The sequence below is a fragment of the Oryctolagus cuniculus genome, chromosome 8, assembly GCF_051225735.1.
Source record: "Oryctolagus cuniculus isolate XC-2025 breed Fujian yellow rabbit chromosome 8, ASM5122573v1, whole genome shotgun sequence".
In the NCBI taxonomy this organism is placed as follows: domain Eukaryota; kingdom Metazoa; phylum Chordata; class Mammalia; order Lagomorpha; family Leporidae; genus Oryctolagus; species Oryctolagus cuniculus.
This window is the reverse complement of record NC_142874.1, coordinates 67,376,435-67,393,638: the sequence shown is the minus strand read 5'-3', so window position 1 is coordinate 67,393,638 and position 17,204 is coordinate 67,376,435.

Sequence of the window (17,204 nt, the reverse complement as noted above, 5' to 3'; positions counted from 1 at the left end):
TGAAGCATGCTTCTGGGATGTGAGCCCTTTTGTCTATGGACTAGCATTATGAAACATTGATCATGACAAAGAAAGGACAAACTCATACAGAAATCAACTAACAACAGATGCTGGCAAGGATGTAGGAAAAAGGCACACTAATCTACCTTTGGTGGGAATGCAAACTATGGAAGACAGTCTGGAGATACCTCAGAAATCTGAATATAGGGGCTGGCACAGTGGCGTACTGGGTTGGTCCTCTGCCTGCGGTGCCAGCGTCCCATATAGGCACTGGGTTCTGGTTCCAGTTGTTCCTCTTCCAGTCCAGCTCTCTTCTGGGGCCTGGCAGGGCACTGGAGGATGGCCCAAGTGTTTGGGCCCCTGCACCCGCATGGGAGACCAGGAAGAAGCACCTGATTCCTGGCTTACAATTGGCAGAGCACCGGCTGTAGCGGTCATTTGGGGAGTGAGCCAACAGAGGGAGGACCTTTCTCTCTGTCTCTCCCTCATTGTCTGTAACTCTACCTGTCAATAAATAAAAATTAAAAAAAATCTGAATATAGCCCTCGCACATGACCCAGCCATCCTACTCCTCAGAATTTACCCAAGGAAAATTAAATTGGCAATTTAATTGGCTATTTGAACCTCAGTGTTTATTGCAGCTCAATTCACAAAAGCTAAGACATGGAATCAACCTAAATGCACATCAACAGAAAACTGGATAAAGAAATTATGGGATACATACTGTATAGCATACTATACAGTGGAAAAAAATGAAATCCGGTCATTTGCAACAAAATGGAGGAATCTGGAAAACATCATGCTGAGTGAAATAAGCCAGTCCCAAAAGGACAAATATCGTATGTTCTCCCTGATCTGTGACAACTAACTGAGCACCTAAAAGGAAACCTGTAGAAGTAAATTGACACTATGAGAAACAATGACTTGATCAGCCCTTGTCCTGACTGTTGAGGAACAGCTTACTATTTTTTTCTTTTTAGTATTTTCTTTTTCTACTTAATACCATTGACTGAACTCTTTAACACACAATTATTCTTAGATGTTTAAATTTAACTGAAAATTGATCCCTGTTAAAAATAAGAGTGGGAAAGAGAGAGAGAGGAGATATATAGTTTGGAACATGCTAATTGATCATAAAGATAGGATTTTGAGTAATAGGAATCACATACATAAGAACAATGTCTGCTAACAATAATTGATAGAATTAAAAAGGAGACAATGGTCCAACATGGGAAGCAGGATACACAGCAGACTCATAGAATGACAAATACCCTAAACAGCACTCTGGCCTCAGAATCAGCCCTTAAGGCATTTGAATCTGGCTAAAAAGCCCATGAGAGTTTTCCAGGCATGGAAAGCCAAGACACTGTGGCAAAAAATGACCTAAATGAAAGATATCTGTGAGTGAGATCCCAGTGGAAAGAATGGGCCATCAAAAAAGGAGGTACCTTCTCTAAAGGGAGGAGAGAACCTCCACTTTGACTATGGCCTTGTCTAAATAAGGTCAGAGTTGGTGAACTCAAGAGGTTTCCATAGCCTTGGCAGCTCACTACAAGAGCCTCGAGTGATTACTGACGTCATAAATAAGAGAGTCAATTGTTAAATCAACAACAGGAGTCATTGTGCACTTGCTCCCCATGTAAGACCTCTGTCCTTAATGTTTCATACTATGAGAATTAAAGGTAAAACCAGTATTCAAACAGTACTTTGTACTTTGTGTGTCTGTGAAGGTTTACACACAGTTGATCTTCTGTGCATAAAAATAATTAAAAATAAATCATAATGAAGAATGGGATGGGAGAGGGAGTAGGAGATGGGAAGGTTTGCAGGTGGGAATGTGGTTATGGGGGGAAGAACCACTATAATCCATTAGTTGTACTTTTGAAATTTCTATTTATTAAACAAAATTTTTCTGTTATAACTAAATAAATAAATAAAATGACAAACTGACTCCTACAACTTAAATAAATACCAAACATATTTAAACATTAGCATTTTTCAGTGTCAAAAAGTAAGTTAGGATTTTGGTGTTGTTAATCATTTTTAAATAAACAATATATTATGAACTTCATTTGTAAGCAAATATTTTATTTTTATGTGCTGAAACAGAACAAATACTTGAATGAAGAATGAAAATTTTAACATGTAGTATATCTAAATACTTTTCCCTAGCAGGTAGAAATCAACCACAACTTTTTTTTTTTTTTTTTTTTTGGTTTCTCCAACTTATACAGTTGCAGTTCCTAGGTGATTATGTAATATTTCACAAAAACTGTCGCTATTGATATAAAATGCCAGCCATGCTTTAGGCAAGAACAAGCAGCCTGACATCTTTGGTTTTTGTTACATTTGATGTTAAGAGGACTACATAAATATGTAAGCTGTTTTATGGTATTATTAAATGCAAACTATTTTCTATTTTGCCAGAAAGTACAAGAGGTCAATTTTCGCTAAAAAAAAAAAGCCATATCTGGATAGTAGTAATTTTTTTAAGATTTATTTATTTATTTGAAATTCAGAGTTACACAGAGAGAAGGAGAGGCAGAGAAAGAGAGAGAGAGAGAGAGAGGTCTTCCATCACTGGTTCACTCCCCAGTTGGCTGCAATGTTCAGAGTTGTGCTGATGGGAAGGCAAAAGCCAGGAACTTCTTCTGGGTCTTCCACATGGGTGCTGGGACACAAGGACTTGGGCCATTTTCTACTGCTTTCCCAGGCCACAGCAGAGAGCTGGATTAGAATTGGAGCAGCCGGAACTCGAACTGGCGCCCATAAGGGATGCCAGCACCACAGGCAGCAGCTTTTCCCGCTAAGCCACAGCGCTGGCCCCATGTAGTATTATTTTAAGACTTTGTTTATTTTCCTTGATTTATTTATTCAGAATGAAATAATGTTTCGTTTTATTTCATTCTTGTCTGTATGCTATTGGCCTAATGATACATACAATCTGATTTCTTATGCAGTAAAATTATTACATAAACAAAAATGTTTAAATAAAAAAGAATACATGCAGCATATTTTCAACAGTTAATGACATTTATCTCTTAGCATTTATTATCTGTGAAGCAATAAAAATATGCACTGACATATTTTTTCTGAGGAATAAGACATATATACTAGGTACATATGCTAATCAGAGTGTACTCTTTATTTTAAAAAATCACTAGTCCAATGATTACTTTTCCTAGCTGAACATCAAAACAGCATAGATTCTGAATGGAATGACAACCACCTTTTATTTCCAGGCTGTAAATAAACTGAAAGGTAATGATTCTGTAATTCAGAATTCTATAATATGATGCAAAATGTTTCTATGCTTCACATACTTAGCAGAATTCCTTTGGGTAACTGAAACCTATAAAATCAAAATTCAAGACTTGACAGGAAAGGACAGGAACACAATCCTTAAGAAAATGCACCTGCTGTAATAGTTTAGATTGACACATGAAGCCATTGTGAAAATGGTTCTAACCAGGTGTTATTTGAGGAGGATAGTAACAGAATTGGTCACTGCCTACTAAGCACATTCAATCCTCCATTCACTCTTCATTCCTGTATTCATAGGCAAATTATTCAGTGTTACCAAGCATCAGGTCCTAATCTTTGCAATATGTGTATAACAGTAGAGAGGGATAATGCCTGCCACCCAGGAGCTGACAGTCTATCAAAGGCAAAAAATATTAAACAGATAATTTTTCAAATAGGTCTAACATTACAATTATAGAGAAGACATTGGGAGAACACATTGACTTCAATGAAAAAATTAGATAGGAAATGTAAACAACTTGCTTAGTCTTTGTTAATGGATCAAGGAAGGCTACCCTGAAAGAGTAAGGTTCAATTTACAACCTGACCTAAAAGTCCTATCACAGTAGGGAAAGAAGAATTTCCGGCAAAGAACAATTCTAGAAAAATCTTTACAGTGAAAGGAGGTTGAAATATTTGAAGAAACCATAAAAGGTCAATGGGATGCTAACATGTAGGACAAACAGTTGGAGACAACATGAGAAATAAAACTGGAGAAAAAGCCCAAAAAATAGAATCAAATTTTGCTGGAGCCTGGAGAACCTAGGGTGGGTTTCTGAATGCTATCTTGAGTACAAAGTAACTACGGCCAAATTTTAATAGAGATGATAAGATGTGCATTTGAAATAAATCTGCTTGCTCTGAACACAATGGATTATATATTGGGATTATAAAGAAAAGGAGAGACTAATCAGGAACGTTCTGCCTTACTCAAGCAATAAATAATGATTATCAGGACTAATAGTATCAATAGAAATGTCTGGAGGGAAGGAATTTGAGATGCACTTCAGAGGCAGATTTGTCAGGACTTGTCAACTTAATAGATATAAGGAAAAAAGATAAAATAGAGCCAGGATTGAACCCTTGAACCCATTCTAGTATTAACAAAGTTATTTATTGTAATAGGTTTTTTTTTTTTCTGAAAGGCTGGATTGACATAGAGAGAGGAATGGGAGAAACAGGTAGACAGACACAAACACACACACACACACACACAGACACACACAGGGACACCTTCCATTCGCTGGTTCACTCTACAAATGGCTGAAATGAACTCCATCCTGGTCTCTCACATGCATAGCAGTGGTACAAGCACTTGGAACGTCCTCTGCGGCTTTCCCAGGCAGATGCTGGGTTGGAATCACAGCATGTAGAACTCTAACACACACTCCTTTATGGAATGCTTGCACTGGAGCAGTGGCTTAACCTGCAGCATACAATGCTGATCCAATACAGTAGATCTTGAAGAACAAACTCATCTGAGGTAGAATGCTAATACTGAACTTTTCACATATTCTGATTAAGATATTTGCATTGGAATGTTCAAGGGAACAGTAATGTGCAGAGTCTTCAAACAAGTCATGGGAAGAATTGGCATTTAGTCTAGCATCTATGACACATGCTCCACAATTTGGAGTGTCTGAGTTTGGTTCCTGGCTACAGCTCCTGACTTCAAATTCCCACCAATTTATACACTGGAAGGCACTGGTGAAGGCTCAAGTGACTGAGTTCCTGCTTACAAAGTGAGAGACATGGATTAGGTTCCAGGCTCCCAGCCCAGGCCAGGACATTATCTACAGTTGGGGAGTCAATCAGCAGATGGGATATCTCTCTCTTTCCCTCTCTTTTTTTTTAGTGTTTGTAATCATATTTATTTTTCTACCTATCACTTACTATTTCTTTGTGTCTCTATATTTTTTATTTTTCTTTTAATTTTAAATAAGGTGAACAAATTTCATGTATTATATATATAGATTTAAGAGCATAGTGATACTTCCCACATTATGTTCCTTCCCACTGATGCCCCTACCTTTCCTCTTCCTTTCTTTCTTATTCCTTATTTTAATTTTTATAACGATAACTTTCAGATTATTTTATATTCACAAGCTAACTTCTCTGTCAAATAGAATTCAACAAGTAGTAAGCAGAAAAACCAGTGTTACTTGAGAGTAACACTGTAAGCAATAATCAAACATCAAAATGTCAATTTTGCTCATATATATTAGATTTTGTGCTCTGTATATTAATTACCAAAAAACAAAAAGTTACTAGAATCATATATTAGAAATTATAAAAGCAGCTGGCACTGTGGCATAGTGGGTAAATCTGTTGCCTGCAGTACCAGCATCCCATATGGGCACCTGTTTGAGTCCCGGGTGCTCTACTTCAGATCCAACTCTCTGCTATGGCCTGGGAAAGCAGTAGAAGATGGCCCAAATCCTGGGTCCCTGCACACACATGGGAGACCCAGAAGAAGCTCCTGGCTCCTGGCTTCAGATCAGTTCAGCTTCAACCATTGTGGCCCAGTGGGCAGTGAACCAGCAGATGTCATATTCTCTGTCTTCTCTCTCTCTCCCTCTCTTTCTCTCTGTGCGTAACTCTGATTTTCAAATAAATAAATATATAAATTTTTAAAAATTATACAAATATTTTAGAATTTTCTTGCATGAAAATAAACATCTTTTCAATTCCTTTTTTTTTTTCCATGAACTTTTTAAACTATTCTTATAAAAGAGGACTGGAAATCCAAACTTATTGTCCTGTTGTAAATTTGTAAGTTGTGAAAGCCATTAAAGTGGATGTGATTACTTTGGAGAGTGAATCAGTAGATCTCGCCAAGGTTTCAGCTGTCCAAAGGCAAAGCTATAGCCCCCAAAACACCACTGACACTTAGAAGAAAATTCAGTAGAAAGATCTTGCAAACACAGAATGAAAGAATGGCTAAAGAAACTTTGCTTTCTGAGCCAGTGTTGTAGTTCAGGGTACTGCTTCAAGTCCCAGCTGCTTCATTTCCAATCCAGCTCCCTGCTAATGCATCTGGAAAAACAGCGGAATATGGGCAAAGTGCTTGGGTCCTTGCCGATATGGGAGACACAGAAGAAGCTCCTGGTTCCTGTTTTTGGTTTGGCCCAGCCCAGCCATTTTAGTCATTTGTGGAGTGAACCAGTGGGTAAAAGATTCTCTGTTTTTCCCTCTGTCTCTCTGTCTCTCTCTCTTTAACTTTCCCTTTCAATTAAATAAAATAAATATTTAAAAAAAGAGAGAGAGGGGCCAGTGTTGTGGTGCAGTGGGTTAACGCCGTGTTCTGAAGCGCCAGCATCCCATATGGGCACCAGTTCCAGTCCCGGCTGCTCCTCTTCCAATCCAGCTCTCTGCTGTGGCCTGGGAAAGGAGTAGAAGATGGCCCAAGTCCTTGGGCCCCTGCACCCGTGTGGGAGACCGGAGGAGGCTCCTGGCTCCTGGCTTCAGATTGACATAGCTCTGGTTGTTGGGCCATTTAGTGAACCAGTGGATGGAAGACCTTTCTCTTTGTTTCTCCTTCTCACTGTCTGTAACTCTAACTTTAAAATTAAATTAAAAAAGAGAGAGAGAGAAATTTTGCTTGCCTTAAATTTTTGTGCCTTTTTTTTTTCTTAAATGCATCACAAAAATTTGAGTCTTGGTGTAAAAAACAACCAGGTAAATGATCTTGTTAGAGTCTGAAAAAACCCATTGCCCGAGGAACGACTCCAAGAGACTTTTCTCTCATGCAACCAGCAAAGGGTTAAAGATTTATTGATTATCCAGCATGCTGGGGCTGTCTGATCATACATGAACAGAGCAGCCCCGAATAACCAAAGGTTAGGGTTTATAAAGGCAAAAACCGCAAAACCGGGAAGGGGGGAATACATGGTTGCTATGCACGGTTGCTATACACAGTTGCTAAAATCAAAAGAGAGAACATAAAATCAAAAGAGAGTATATGGTTACTGGGGTCAACATAACCTAAAACCTAAGTGAAATTAATATTTATCATAATCTTGACAATACCAGTTACAATATTACAATTAGCAATTAGGATTTGACATTAATGTAAGACACAGACAAATCACATCTTTATTATTAGCCCAGGTAACCCAGGTGCAACCTTTCTACTTTTAAGCTTGAGCAATCCTGCTAGGGGGTTTTTGTGCATTGCCAAGGGTGATGTAGTGCACTGCTATTGTCCGACTATTTGAGATCATAGTTTCAGACCAGAGTCTCACGGTGGGGGGGGTGCTTTCTCAGAATGGAGTCTCAAGTGCTCCAAAATGGAGTCCCTACTGTCAAGGTGCTACTTCACTCTGTCTTATTTTTACAGCTGTACCAGGAAGGTTTAAACCTGTAAGCTTAAGCTTAACTTTTTACACCCGCACATATACAATCTTAACTCTTCAATCTAAACCAGTAAACCAATGTTACTTTCTAGTTTTTGTTACCAGGAAAAAGGCTAAACATACAGTAAGTAATAATAATGTAATAAATGTTATATTTAGTGGTAGAACTAATAAAAATGCTTCAGTAAAGTCCTAGCTGTGGTAGGCAGAACAGCAGCCCCTGAGCACTGTTCTGTTCACATAATTTGAGAAGGATTCAACATGCAGCTGCTGGGTTTCCAGTTGGAGGAAAGGGAGTCTCTATCAAGGCATGCAGGCACCCTCTAGCAGCAGCAGAGGGCAAGGGAACAGGACCTCTCCCAGAGCCTGCAGAAGGAGCATCATCCACTGACACTTTGAATTTTAGTTCAGTGAAATACATTTGGGATGTCTGATCTCCAGAACTGTAAGATAGTAAATGTGTGCTGTGTGAACACTCTATTACGCTTCTGATACTTTTTAGTAATAGTAGTAGAAGCTAATACAGTGCCCAGTCACCTTGAATACAACCAAATATCCCTTCCCTTTATCCTGTAAGAGACCAAGGTGGGAAGGGTAGACAGGGTCATTATGAGCAGAACAAGAAACATGAAACAATGTCATGAACACAAGACAAGGACCTGGGAGATATTCCCTCCCAAGAATATGACCGCACAAGTTTGTGTTCTGCAATCTCACATTGGTTTGTCAAACACAAACAGACTTATCATAGCAACTACACAAGGTTAGTAAGTCATGTCCATCACTCACATCAAGTGAGGAGGAGAGGAAGGAATAGAGGGTGGAGTCTGTTGTTCGGGAAGCTCTATTCACCAGCGCAGACGTCAAGTTCTTGGAAGTTGCAGTCCATCCAGAAGAACTTAGAGAGTTACTTGGGTAGAGTGTTTCACAACAGCTGCCAGTTGTTAAAAGTGGGCATCTGTGTGCCATGTGTCCAGCATTACCTGGTGTACGGGGTCTAACTTTCTTCTCGTTCTTTTTATAAGCCATTTTGGGGGGAGTTCTCTTCTTATTAAGCCCACAAGTCTCTATACTGTCTCTACACTGTTTGATATGTCCTTAGGTCATCCGTGGAACTGAGTCCTGATTCTGTGTGTTTATCGTTTAGTCCTTCATTGACATAGCTTGACTTTCCCAGAGCTATTCCATCTCATATTTCAAAATGGAGTAACTCTGGTCAACCTTGTTCATACTCCATTTATGTAGGTTATGGAGAAAAACAGCATTCTGGTAAAGTATCCCTCCTGAGTAAGGAAGATTTAATGAGAAGGAACTGGCAAAGAAGAGAAAAAGAATTTAAAAGCCCAAGGAGTGGTGTGGGTGGGAGGGTGGGGACTGTTGGAGAAAAGTTCAAACCCACAGCTGCAGGAGTCTCTGAAGGAAAAGGTCAACATCTCCCTCTGCTTCACGAAGAAAAGAAAATGGGAAAAGATAGAAACTTTCGAGAAATTGTTTTCCTAATTACTTCAGAAGCAAAGACATTGATTTAGGTTTGGGGCAGCAACAGGGTTCAAGTTAGGAATGGGTGTAGTTTTTAACAGAAATTATAGGAAATATAAGGGAGAATGAGTAAAATAACCTCCAAGTGATGCTGGGAAAAAATGGGGCTGGATTTTGTTTTCTCCCCTACACTCTCAAGTGTCTCTTCAAAATCTTTTAAATGTACAATGCTCTTTTGCATTTTCTCGCTTAAGTTGCTCAAGGTTTGATCTCTCTCCCTTTAGGTTTCAGCTGTATAAAGGCAAATGATCTCTAAAGCATTCTCTCACTGACAGGTCATGGGAATCCTTCCCTTCTTGCTCATCCTTCCGGAACCTAAAGCCCTGGACCAGAGGGCTTATGAAGTACCAGATGCATCTTTGATCAGACACATCTGAGAAAGGCATTCTACTCAAATAGAATTGTGTATAAGACTCCAAACATCCTTCCAGCACATCTTGAGCTGTCTAAGAAAACCAGAATTATAAAACTGAAAATATATCCTGTGGATATAAATTCTAACCCCCAATGTGCTAAAAGACCATTTGATATGCTATTAACAATTCCACCCTTAGGGACAGTCTCTAAAGTTCTTAGCAAACAGCAGAGCTCAAGTTCTGAGAATCTTCGTTCTCACCTTTTCCATTTCCACAGGCTGTGGCACAGTTCACAACAGAGTCTAACCCAAGGGCTAGGCATATATTGTACTAACAGCAATTGTATGACCAAGTATCAAGAAAGTGTTGAGAACCACATTTGTAATGATAAACATAATGTATATGGATTTAAGTAGACCAAAAGATTTAAAAAACATTTTGTTATGCCTTTCTTTTCCTTCTGGCATGTCAAACCTTTTTTTAAATATTTTTGGACATTTCCAATGGTACAACATAGACTATATATGCTTTCTCATATGGTAGTATGGAACTTAGGTCTCTACTTCTAGTCCTATTTTTTATGGTATTTTTAAGATGTGATGCAATTCATTCATGAAAATTGTTAGCATCTGAAACCACTTTTTGTCCTCAGTATTTTCCAGTATAAATTCAGAAAATTGTGATACTTTACAGAATAAATTAATCTACCTATGGAAATCATCTACCCAAACTCAGTCACCGTATGTCAGAATTTAGAAGTATTCTATTAAGCAGAAAAATACAAAATGGGATGCAAAGGTGCCCAGAAAGGACAAATATGAAAAGTAGCCAGGGTGTCTGCACTGCAAAGATTTCATTTCTTTCAATGCCTTCAAATTTGAAGTCTTATGAGCATGGCTATGATTTTAAATACTAACTTATAGAGAAATATAAATAGTATTCCTGTCTTTAATCTGTACTTCATTGTTTGAAATTATATTTATTTTATGCCAAATTACAACTTCATAAATGAAATAACATCCAGTTGTTTACAAAATATATCAAGAAATAATACTGTTTTTAAAGATTTATTTGGGGGAATGAACCAGTAGTGGTAGAAGATTGTTTTTCTCTCTATCTCCCTGTCTCTCTCTCTCTGTAAACTCTGCCTTTCAAATAAATAAATGTTAAAAAAATTAAATTATAGGATCAGATTCCAAGATGGCTGAATAGGAACAAAGAAGTGCTGATTTTGATGAGGGGAAGACTGCAGAAGACTAGCAGAGGCAGTGTAATCTCAAGGGAGAATTGGAGAGAAGTTTGCAGTGGAAATTCTACAGAAAGAAGAGGGATGCTATGGAGCAGCATGGAAAGAGCAGAAACACAACAGCAAGTGGGAACTCCACATATGACTCCTGCAGCCAGGGGTTGGAGAAGACACCAGCTTATGAGTGCAAGGTGAGGGCAGACAGCATCAGCCCACACCACTGGTGATATTGCATGAGGGAGAACCCTGTGGACCACACTGAATTTGAGTCTGGCCTGGGGTCCCAGTGAGGGGAGGGGTAGTCATCTAAACCAGTGAAGGAAAAGCACATTTGTTTCTCCCCATGAACCCAACAAAGGCACCTGCCAACCGACAGGGGGACAGTGCCATCTTGATACCTATAGAGGCTGTGGTGGCTCTCATGTGCATAAGCAGGAGACTTTATCAAAGGCATAAATCCACATTTCCCAGTGACATTGAGGCTGGCTAGGAGGGCTGATGGGGACGTTTACCCACTTAGGATTGTGAGGTGCTCCCATCCTGTCAACTTATCACAGGCTTCCAGGCTCACACTGCCAAGGCAGAGCACCCATAAGCAGTTGGCTCTGGGAATGTCTTTGCTCTCTCCATGGACATGGCCAGCTCATGGGGATCCTCTGTGCGCCATGACTGTGGGAACCTTCTGCACTATACCTCTAGAAATTCTGTGACGGCATGATAGGGAGTGTGGCGTAGCTGGGTCTCTAGGCAATCCCTGTGTCTGACATCAGAGGCTCAGAACTCGCTGACTACCTGGGGAAGGGCATTGCAGAGGATTCTGTGCTCATACTGAGGTCTGAACAGACCCTTTGTGCAGTTCATGTGCCACTGTGTGTGAGGGTTGCACCCACTGTGCAGTAACCTAGGCATTGATCACCTTGGAAGAGAGGAGGTGAGGAAGTGATTACATCAACAGCCATGATCATATCCTGCTCCCTGCTGCCAATAGAGATGTACCACTCCCAACTTGAGGTCACCCTGGATTCTCCTCTAATCCTTAAGCACTAAACAGAGCTCTGTGGACTCTGGGTATTCACTGAAGGAGGAGACACTACACTAAACCACAGAGGCACAGGTCAAAGATAAAACCCATCAGTGGAGAAAAACAATAAGTGTTTTCACAAATGCCTAGAAATAAATGCAGCAAGGATACACAGCAGACTCATAGAATGGCAGATGTCCTAAACAGCACTCTGGCCTCAGAATCAGCCCTTAAGGCATTCGGATCTGACTAAAATGCCCATGAGAGTATTTTAGGCAAGGAAAGCCAAGACACTCTGGGGGAAAAAAAAAAAAAAAAAAAAAAAACAAAAAAAAAAAAAAAAACACACACACACAACCAAAAAAAAAAAAAAAAAACCTAAATGAAAGATCTCTGTGAGTGAGATCCCAGTAGAAAGAATGGGCCATCAAAGAAGGAGGTACCTTTCTCTGAAGGGAGGAGTGAACCTCCAATTTGACTATGACCTTGTCTAAATAAGATCGATGTCCACAAACTCAAAAGGCTTCTCATGGCAACTCATGACTAGAACCTAGGGAGATTACTGATGCCATAAACAGGAGTGTCAATTTGTTAAGTCAACAACAGGAGTCACTGTGTACTTACTCCTCATGCAGGATCTCTGTTGTTCAATGTGAATTAATGCTATAACTAGTACTCAAACCGTATTTTGCATTTTATGTTCTGTGTGGGTGCAAACTGTTGAAATCTTTACTTAATATATACTAAATTGATCTTCAGTATATAAAGATAATTGAAAATGAATCTTGATGAGAATGGAACAGGAGAGGGAGCGGGAGTTGGGAGGGTTGCAGGTGGGAGGGAAGTTATGGGGAGAAAAAGCCATTGTAATCCATAAGCTGTACTTTGGAAATCTATATTTGCTAAATAAAAGTTAAAAAAAAAAACAGAAATAAATGCAGAAATACAAGAAACAAAAACAAGGAAGACAACATGACTTCCCCAACAGAACACAGCAACACTTCAATGTGAAGGTGGAAAGATTGATGAAATACCTGAAAAGGAATTCAAAAGAATCATCATAGGATTACTCATAAGCAATGAGGAGCAAATCCATGAGTTAAAGAAATCCATATATGACATGGATAAAAAATTTTCCCATGATGTAGAGATTTTGAAGAGAAATCAAACTGAAATATTAGAAATGAAGAATTCAATGTGTAAAATAAAAAATACAGTGGGAAGCCTTAACAACATTAATTTATTTATTTATTTAAAAGACAGAGTTACAGAGACAGAGAGATCTTTCATCCACTGGTTCACTCCCCCAATGGTCACAGCAGCCAGGGCTGGGCCAGACTGAAGCCAAGAACCAGGAATTTCAGCTGGGTCTTCCATGTGCATGGCAGGAGACCAAGCACTTGGGCTATCTTCTGAGCCATTCCTAGGCACATTTGCAGGGAGCTGGATGAGAAGTGGAGCACCAGGACTTGAACCAGTTCCCATATGTGATGCCAGCATCACAAGCAGCAACTTAACCCACTGGGCCACAGCCCTGGCCCCAATATTATTTATTTAAGTATAAAAAATTCAGGGGTTCAGAATTCTGATATCCTAGATGATTTCTCCAGCTACAGGTCCCCAAGTGAGAAAGGATACTCTTACACACTTCTGTGGGGAGCAACCCGGACTAGACTGAGTTACTGGAATTAAGACTTATTCTATGCATCTGCTCTCCCACAATATGGCGCTGGGAGAGAAGTAAACAGCTTCCGCACAGCTGCCTCCAGTTCAACCAATTAACTGTAGGACTTGTTCCTGATTGGAGAGCAGCGTACTCGGCGTGTGGGCAGCCGAGTTGGGATTGGCGGAGGAGGACTATAAAGGAGGAGAGAGACGGCATGCACCAGGAACATCTATGGGGAACATCTAAGGGAACCCGTGCAGCCCCCGAGAAAGCCGGCCGGCGGTGTGCCGCTCCCCTGCGGAAGTGGGGAATGTGGCCAGGGGGAACTGCCCTTCCACGGAGGTGGAAGGGATAGTAGCCAACCCGGGAAGAACCAGCAGCAAACCCGGGGAGGGCCGAGCAGACGAAAGAACAGCGCAGGGTCCTGTGTCGTTCCTCCACGAAGAGGGGGAGCGACACACTTCAGAAAACATCCAAATCAAATTCGCAAGTATCACTGATTGGATTTCAGTCCAAAATTCTTTGCTTAACTCAGGCTAGAATATGAGCTTGGAGAAAAGACTCCATGTTCTTCACATGTTAGAACAAGGTAATGATAGCTAAGAGTTTTAAGTATTTTCATTAAGCCAGACTCTAAGCCTTTTTCATGTATTAATTAATCTATTTTTCACAACAAATTGGAAGAACTCAATTCATCATGTTTAACTGATGAGAGTTTCAATTTATTCCTAGATATTTGAATTCCAGAGATTGCACTTTTAACCATTACACCCCACTTTTTCTCTCAACATGACAGGGAAATTTACAGGTATGGAGAGGGAGAATACAAAGCAATTCAAAAGGCAGAAGTTTTAAGAATCCATTTAATACAGATGGAGACCACTGCAACTCAAGGCTTCTTTCTCTGAAAGTCCTATGAGCACCAAAACCCAAATAAGCCTATCAGAGCTCCAATCTTTGGGAATGGAGGGGAGGAAAATGAGAGCAAATTGTCCATTAAACCATCTGTAGGGCATAACTTCAATCAAATTATCAATATTTTCTTCACTAAAATAAATTTCACCCAAAATAAGTTTAACAAACTACATCTTTGCCCATCTAGAACTGACCAGATCAAGGAAGAAAATTAGCAGAACTTCAAAACAGTTTTCCTTTCTAATATTTATGTTCTAATAATTATGTTCTTATGAACTTATGTGAGATCAAAAATTGAACAGTTCAAATCTTCCTGTTGATTTTGTTATTAGAAGACTCTAATGGCAGTGCTATGCATGTGGCAAATTTTTTTAAAAAGTCAGGGGTGCTGATCCTGTCTTCATTTAAAATTTAATATTTTGATCACCAATGATTTTTGCAATACTTTTAAATAAAAATATTGCACAGAAATATTATTTGTTTTTGATACTAAAGGTTTTTGGTTATTGAGGGCTGAGCTTTTTTAATATTCCTTTAAATTTTGTGTCCAAGACTAGAACCTCATATGCCTCAATCAACTCCCAGGTCTTTCTTAAAGATACGAGATTCTATCTCAAAGACACGTATTCCATTAGGCCAAAGTTGTATTATTTACAAGTGTCAGATAAAAATAACAAAGTGCCACGGATGATACAGGGTCACCTCACTACCCACACAATGCCCATAAAAATATACACTTCTCAAATTTCATACTTGAGTAAAGTTACATAAATCAAAATCCACATATTATCATATTATGTGCCCTATCATATCTTCTCTCAAATAGAATTACTTTAGGCACACACACAGGACATTGCTCTACTTTAAAATATAATCTGATTATTCATTAATTTATTTTCCAGATAAACTTTAGAATTTGACATTATATATAAAAAACATCCCAATGGGAATTTGTTTTAAAATCTGTGAAGTTTATAGGTTAATCTGAAGAGAGTTGATGTCTTCATATCCAAAAATATCTCTGTCACCAATTAGACAAAATTTAGTCTGTGCCACTCAGTAAAATCTGGTCATGTTTTTCAAGTATGCTATACATTTAAGTATGACATTTTTCCATATTATTCATATATTTTGTTCCTATTTTTCAAGAATTGGTTCCCTAATACATTTACTAACAATATTTATGGGGTGTATTTTGCAGTCAAATGTTCTGCCATGGAACTATATTTTCAGTGGTGTACATTTTGTTAACAAACATGGTAAAGTGGAAAGGTCACAACTCCTCAGTAGTACTTGTTCCTATTCTTGTCTTCTGTTTACTGGGCCCATAAACTTGATCAAATTCCTAAATATTTTTTGCCCTGCATTTGCCAATGGAGAATGAACGTACCCTGCTCCTGTTCCAAGGTTATCAGGAGGTTCAACTAAGACAATGTGTTGAGTAACCACTAAACTATAGATGATGTAAATATCAGGTTTGCATATAAAGAAACTCCAACTGGGTTTCCTTAAATAAAAATGAAGAACTGAGATTTACAACATTGACATGTTTTAAGAAAAAATCTTTTTACTTTATATTATCCGGAGGCATATTTATGCATTCTACTTTCTTTTAAATATGTTCAATATTTAATCTAAGGATCACAAAATAATGGAAAATAACCTGATCTATATTTTTCTCTAGTATTTACTCTTATTTTATAATCTTATTATGCTGAAAGCACATCCTGAGAACATAAAACCTAAGAATTCTTCAACTTGTTCTAAAATGGACCCTAAATTGACAAAGATACAAATTCCTTTTTTAAATTTAATTTGAAAATCTGTAGTCTAGCTTACTTTTTCTTGTTTAATTTATACTTTATACAGAATACATAAAATAAAATGCATCTGTCTCATCATAAAAATGACATTTTGTCACATGTTCAGTGCCAAAAAAGTTAGTTCTGTAATAATGTTAAATGGATATGATGAACCACACTTGGGTATTACTATGATAGTTATGATGAGCACATAGTGATATAAACATGCAATTCCCAATAAACATTATGTATATACATAAATAAAACATGTCATAAAACTCAATAAACAACCATATGTTAAGTTTGTAGAAGAAGCTGAGAACTGAAGTTCTTTTGGACAGATTTCAATGGTGCAAAATATGTATAGGCATGGATTGAAGACTAGTTTAAGACTGACATAGAATTTATCTGGAGGATGAAAAGCCAATCTGTAAAAAGGCAAATTGGCTAAATATTCTGAAAACAATACCCTAGCATTTGATTATTGGAAACTTTAGCAAATTTAAAAAATTTCAATTTTTTGATATCTTATTCAAACTACAAACACGTAATTTATCTCTCAGTTCACTTACAAAACAAACTTTTTTAAAAATTTTCATAAACAGGAACACTCCAAATATCCATAGATTTTCTTTTAATGTGGTTATAGAAATGTTTACCTATTAACTATTACTACTTAATGCTCTCTAAAGTATAAAGGATTGTAACACTGAGTTCAATAATCTTAAATAATTAAATCTATCCCACAATAAGTGCCGCTTTTCAGATAAAGGTAAGTTGTTCTTTTGTCTTACCACATAGCATCATATAATTTCATGTTTTCTGTGATATTGTATATGTGATGTTTTTGAAGGAAGCACTAAGCTTGATAAAAGTACATTTTATATTCATTGGGGGCATTTCTATTTGGCAATCCTGAAAGACCAGTTTTGATTATTTAAGTTTTACTCTTAAAAAAAAAAAAAAAAAGCCTGTCAATATCTCAGTGCCTCAAAAATCTG